The sequence below is a fragment of the Bos javanicus genome, chromosome 17 (assembly GCF_032452875.1).
Source record: "Bos javanicus breed banteng chromosome 17, ARS-OSU_banteng_1.0, whole genome shotgun sequence".
In the NCBI taxonomy this organism is placed as follows: Eukaryota; Metazoa; Chordata; class Mammalia; order Artiodactyla; family Bovidae; genus Bos; species Bos javanicus.
In genome coordinates, this window is record NC_083884.1 from 45736617 (window position 1) to 45743263 (window position 6647).

Sequence of the window (6647 nt, forward strand, 5' to 3'; positions counted from 1 at the left end):
CTCTTTGTCCTGCTACCGATAAGGTGGTGAGGGCAGCCTCTGTTTCCCCTGCCTCTTAAGGTGGCTCCAGCCTGAGACCTGGGGCAGTTTGCTTTGCCGGGAACGCTCCCCCATGCCCTCCTGCCATGCAGGTCTCATTCAAACGTCACCTCCTCCGAGAAGCCCTCCGGGACCACCTGGTCTAAAAGTGCCCCATCCCCACCTTGACCCCAGTCACTGTGGTCATCACGGCTCATGACCCTCCTTTTACTGATGGCTGCACTGGCCTGTGCACCCCTCTCTTCTGCCTCTGGATTGAGAGATTATGACTGTCTGTGGGCGTCTTGGGAGTCTCTGAGACTCCCGGAAAGGGATCAAGGGTCTAGGGGCTGTGGTGGCCAGGGTGCAGCCCAGGACCTTCTCTGGGGACCCTGAGCCCAGGCATTGTTAACGCCACTCCTGGTTCACAGAGCCCTTCCCCAACTTCCCCTCTGTGGATTTTGTCATGCCCTGCACAGCTGTGCTTAGTAACACTTCTGTGTTCCATCACATCTAAATGTCATTGGTGGGAAAGACCCTGGTTCATTTACAAGCTGCTAGAAAGAGCAGCTGTTACTCTTTCTATTGAAATTCCAATACTTTGGCCACCTGATGCAAAGAGCCAACTCATTGGAAAAGACCCTGATGCTGGGAAAGATTGAGGGCAGGAGGAGAAAGGGGAGACAGAGGGCGAGATGGTTGGATGGTATCATCGACTCAATGGACATGAGTCTGAGCAGACTTGGGGAGATGGTGAAGGACAGGGAAGCCTGGCGTGCTGCAGTCTGTGGGGTTGCAAAGAGTTGGACAGGACAGAGTGACTGAACAACAAGAAAAAGTAAAATGCGGTGGGCTGTACTTTGACCCCTCATCAATTTTAAGACACATCCTTAATTTCATGTGAAAAACTGTTCACTGAGTCCTCAGTAGAATTCGGTCATCACACTAGCAGACCCTGGTATTGCACTTGTGCCCTGGCTGGCTCCTCTCCTCCAGGAGAGGTACCAGCCCACCAGGCAGGGACATTTATCCCCAATTCACAGATGGAGCAGTTGAGTAACTAGTTGGGGTCCCACCATCAAGGAGAAGAAGAGCAGATGTATACAGGGGCCTGGCTAGGGAACCCACGTCTCCAGCAGCCCCCACGTGGCTCCTCAAACCTCAGCGCCACTCGGGAGGTGGGAAAGGAAGGTTCAGAGACCAGAAGTGACTTGCTTGGCGCCACAGGGCCATAACCCCAAGGGCTTCTGGATGGAGACTGGAAGAAGAGTCCAGCTGGAGGCCGCAGTGGGGGCCGGGCCCTGCGAAGGGCAGAGTCCAGGCTGGCAGGACAGCCAGGCTGCACAATGGCAGAGGATTGCACAGGGCCCATGCCGCTGTGGCACAGGGCTCCCGGGGCATCGGTGGGGTGATGCAACCCTGGCCGGCGGCCACCTCCCCTGGCCATGATTGTGACCAGGGTGGGCTCCTGGAGCTCACATTCCATGACCCCCTGCACAGTCCCCAGACAGCTCTCAGCCCTGGCTGCTCCGCAGAGACCCCTGGAGGCTTCGTTCTTTCTGGAACTCCCACCCCTGGTTCGCCGCACTCAGTCGCCACCCCTTTTCCTTCTATTTACTGACTTTTCCCCTGGACTCCTGCCCCACGCAGAGCACACGTCTTATATAACCCTAACCTGTTGATTCCTGGACCCGATTGTGAAATAGGTCTGAGAGTAAAGGCCACGGTGCCATCTTCTCAGGGGCCACCTGTGCCCTCTATGGGCTCAGTCAATACTTCTAGCTCAGTGCCCCTGAGTCTCTGTGACAAGCCGTATTGTTCAGGAATTGCTTGTTTGTGTCTCATGGATCATCACTAAACAAACGGCCAGGAGATCTTGAGGCCTCCCGGCGGCTCTGTCTGCTGAGCCTACCCTGTCTCACTCTGTCTCTCGCGGTGCTCATTCGAGGTCCGTGTGTTGCTCTCCACAGTCAGCTCGGCGGTCTCTGCTGCGCCACCTCTGGGTCTCCCAACAGTTGATTGTAAGATGCTTACCTCTCCCCTGTGAACCCAACACTGGATGGGGAGAGATTCAAACACCATGGACTGGGAATTCCCTGGCACTCCAGGGCTTGGGACTCCAAGCTTTCACTGCCGGGGGCCGCAGGTTCAATCCCTGGTCTGGGAACTAGAATGCCACAAGCCTTGCAGCAAGGCCAAAAAAACAGACAAGAAAAAAAAAAGAGAGACCAACACCATGGACCCCAGGATGAAGGCCTGATTGAGGGATACCCGGGCATGGAGCTTGTTTAAGTCCCAGAGAGTTCAGGCACTGCACCCCTGGTCTGGCCTAGATCTAGGGGCCAGGTCTGTACAGGACAGTCCTGGTTTTCATCCAAACTGAGCAGCTGCTCTCCCAAAGGCCACTTCCTGGGCCGGGAGGAAGAGGGGACTCCAGAGTCCCCTCCAGACGAGACTCCACAGGGAAAAGAAGGCCCAGACCAGACGCCAGCGAGGGGCTCAAGTCCACCTGTGGTATTTCCCCCAAGTGTTTATTCGCTCAACAAACATCTAGTAACCCTGGACCAGGGCATTGAACAAAATAGGCCAAATCTTTATGCTCTAGTGGAGAGGAAAGACAGTCAACAAAATTCATGCTGAGTATATAAATTGACTAAATAATAGGTCAGGTGGTAGTAAGGAGAAAATAAAGGTGGGAAAGGGTCTGGGTGTGTTTGTGGGGAATGGGGATGTTTGCGATTTCAGGGAGGTGGTCAGAGAGGCACCGCTTTGAAGGTGACACTGGGGATGGGCCTGGGGACCCACGTCTGCCCTGGGGCAGGAGCTATGGTCTGGGAGGCGCTGGATCAGCGTGGCTGGAGTGAAGGGGACAGGAGATGGGGGACAGAGCACAGAGGAGGAGGGGACAGGGGTGGGGTGCAGTTCTATCCCACAGTAAGGACTGGGATTTTACTCCACCCACAAGGCCAGGGGCTCACGTGAGGGCTTTGAGACCAGAGGGACCTGGTCTGATGAAGTTTTTCATGGGTCATGGGCTGTCATGTGGGGAAAACAGAGAGCAGTCAGGAGGCACGGGGGATGGTGACTTGCAAGGGGGTCAGAAGAGCTGGCAAGCTGGGTGGGAGGTAAGAGCAGGATCTCTTCCTGAGCAGTGGGAGTGGCCTGCTGTCCATGCACAGAGGAGCAGGTTTGGGGTGCTCCAACCCCTGGTTTTCCCAAGTGGAGTAGGGCGGCCGGTTGGGTTTTCTAAGATGGGCAAAACAAGTCCTTGAACCCATAGCTCCTCGGACTGTGGACCGACTCTCGTTACCCACTGAGAGGAAGGGTCTGCATCCTTCCCTTGCGGCCAGCAGGCTTGAGACAGAAGTGACCTGTGACTTCTGCCCATTAGGAACTCTTGTCCTTGGCACCAGCCACAGAGCAAGGAAACCCAGGCCACACGGGTTCTCCAGCAACCGCCAACCAGCCTCACGGGGGAGGAGGACGCAGCCCTGGCCACCACCTGGCTGCAGGTCCAGGTGAGAACCCAGAGACAGGAGAGGGCAGGTGGCTGTGGCTGCTGCAGCTCCTTGGGGAGGCAGGGGAGCAGGCAGCTGTGCTGGGGCTCATCTGCTTCGGGGTCTTCTCATTTCTTTGGACCCCCCACCCCCAGGGTCCTGTCACCCTTTGCTGACTCAGAGAGGGCTGGGGCTGCAGAATAAGCAGGGGCCCAATATCTGGCTTGGGTGGCAGGCCTGGGGGACGCCTGGGAGCTGAGAGGACTCCGGCCGGGTGCTGGTTAGTCCCCAGAGCCCTGGAGGAAAAGTCACTCACGGGATTCCAACAAGGAGCATCCACGCTGCCATCCCATAATCACACCCCATCCCACATAAGGAGAGCCACACCTTGGGAACAGGACCCCCAGAGCGAGACCATCTACCCACTAAGTGGCTGAACTTCAGCAAGTCACTGCTTCTCTCTGAGCCTCAGTTTCCTCATCTGGAAAACGGACCTAAGTACATTCCCTCTCCTGTGTTTGTGAAGTGCAGAACAGTACCGGTAACTGTATCATCATGATTATTCTTTGGGGGGAGTCACCCAGAGTCCCCTCAGTTCAGTTCAGTCGCTCAGTCGTGTCCGACTATTTGCAACCCCATGAATCGCAGCACGCCAGGCCTCCCTGTCCATCACCAATTCCCGGAGTTCACTCAGACTCACATCCATCGAGTCAGTGATGCCATCCAGCCATCTCATCCTCTGTCGTCCCCTTCTCCTCCTGCCCCCAATCCTTCCCAGGATCAGTCTTTTCCAAGGAGTCAGCTCTTCACATGAAGTGGCCAAAGTACTGGAGTTTGAGCTTCAGCATCGTTTCCTCCAAAGAAATCCCGGGGTTGATCTCCTTCAGAATGGACTGGTTGGATCTCCTTGCAGTCCAAGGGACTCTCAAGAGTCTTCTCCAACACCACAGTTCAAAAGCATCAATTCTTCGGCGCTCAGCCTTCTTCACAGTCCAACTCTCGCATCCATACATGACCACAGGAAAAACCATAGCCTTGACTAGACGAACCTTTGTTGGCAAAGTAATGTCTCTGCTTTTGAATATGCTATCTAAGTTGGTCATAACTTTCCTTCCAAGGAGTAAGCGTCTTTTAATTTCATGGCTGCAATCACCATCTGCAGTGATTTTGGAGCCCCCCAAAAATAAAGTCTGACACTGTTTCCCCTGTTTCCCCATCTATTTCCCATGAAGTGATGGGACCGGATGCCATGATCTTAGTTTTCTGAATGTTGAGCTTTAAGCCAACTTTTTCACTCTCCACTTTCATCAAGAGGCTTTTGAGTTCCTCTTCACTTTCTGCCATAAGGGTGGTGTCATCTGCATATCTGAGGTTATTGATATTTCTCCCTCCACAATTTGCTCCTGTGAGGATGAGGTGTGGCTGGAATCTGGGTCTGGCCTCGCTCCCATCTGGGGGGCAGCTGCAGTGCTGTGGCTTCCTCTCCCTGTGGGTTATGGGCTAAGTGTTGGTGTCCCCCCAAAGATCGCATGTGGAAGCTCTAACCCCTGACATGACGGTAGTTGGAGACAAGAATTACGGGAGGTGATGAGTTGAGATGAGGTCATGAGGGTGGGGCCCTCAGGATGGAATTAGTCTTCCCATAAGAAGATGAAAAGGGACTTCCTTGGTGGCCCAGTGGTTAAGACTCTGTCTCCCAATGCAGGGGACGTGGGTTTGATCCCTCGTCTGGGAAGATCCCTCGTGCTGCAGAGCAAATAAACCCATGTACCACAACTACTGAGCCTGTGCCTTAGAGCCTGTTCTCCACAACAAAGGCCGCCACCGCAATGAGAAGCCCCCGCGCACCTCAGCAGAGTAGCGCCCGCTCACTGCAACTGGAGAAAGCCTGAGTGTGACGATGAAGACCTAGCGTGGCCAAAAAATAAATAGAAATACATTTTAAAAGAAGAAGAGACCACTCGCTCTTTGCCGTGTGAACACACAGTCAGAAGGCGCCACCTGCAAGCCGGGAAGCAGGCTCTGACCGGGAACCAAGTCGGCCATCACCTTGGACCTCCATTCTCCAGGACTGTGAGAAATCAGTAGCTGCTGTTTGAGCCCACACTGTGGCTTTTGTTATGACAGCCCGAGCCGAGACCAGAGCTCAGTTTCCCCACTTGTGAAGTGGGAGCTAGAGTATAGATGTTCTGGCCCCCAGGGTGACCTGTGTAGATGTGTTTTGTAAACTTGACACTCACGCACACGGGGATATGAGTGTTTGCTCGCAAGACCCAGTCATGCTGAGGTCAGCCAGCACCTGGGACTCCACGGCTGAGCTCTCCTAAGGTCAATGCCCTCATTGACTTCCTTCTGAGGGATTTCTTTGGGTCTGTCACCATGGCAGCAGACCCCCCCAGGGGGGTCCACAGCTCCTTCAAGTAAAGCCAGCACAACATGGGGTCAAAATCAAGACTTTGACTGAAAACTCATAATTTTACATGAAAGCCCCAGGTGTTTAAATAGGGACTCACCTAAAACTGAAAATTTTTTGTGAGCATAATATCATTCGGGGCTTCTCAGGTGGCACTGGTGGTAAAAGAACTGACCTGCCAATGCAGGAGACGTAAGAAACATGGGTTCGATCCCTGGGTTGGGAAGATCCCCTGGAGAAGGAAATGGCAGCTCACTCCAGTATTCTTGCCTGGAGAAGCCCATGGACAGAGGAGCCTGGCGGGCTACAGTCCATGGGGTCACCAAGAGTTGGACACGACTGAAGCAACTCAGCACGTATAATAGCATTCTGTGACATTCCCACCAGAGATGCAGAGTTGGGATTGAACCGTGGGGACACTTGAGGCTGCTGGCACCGGCGGCAGTCTACAGGACAGCCAACCTGTGACCTTCACAGGGGCCAAGGTCGTGGAGTTCAAAGGAAAACCAAGGCTCAGAGAGAATAAAACCTCAGGACAGCTGAGTGTGATGATGGGTTGTGTCCTGCTAGTAAAAGATGTTGTGGAAACCAATGCAGAGACCGAGCGGGGTCAGATGTGTCCTGTTATTTCCTGATTTTACAGAGACTTGAAAGTCCTGGTTGGCAGGAAATACACAGAAAAGTGTCCGAGGTTGTTGGTCTGCTCCCAAATAATTTAA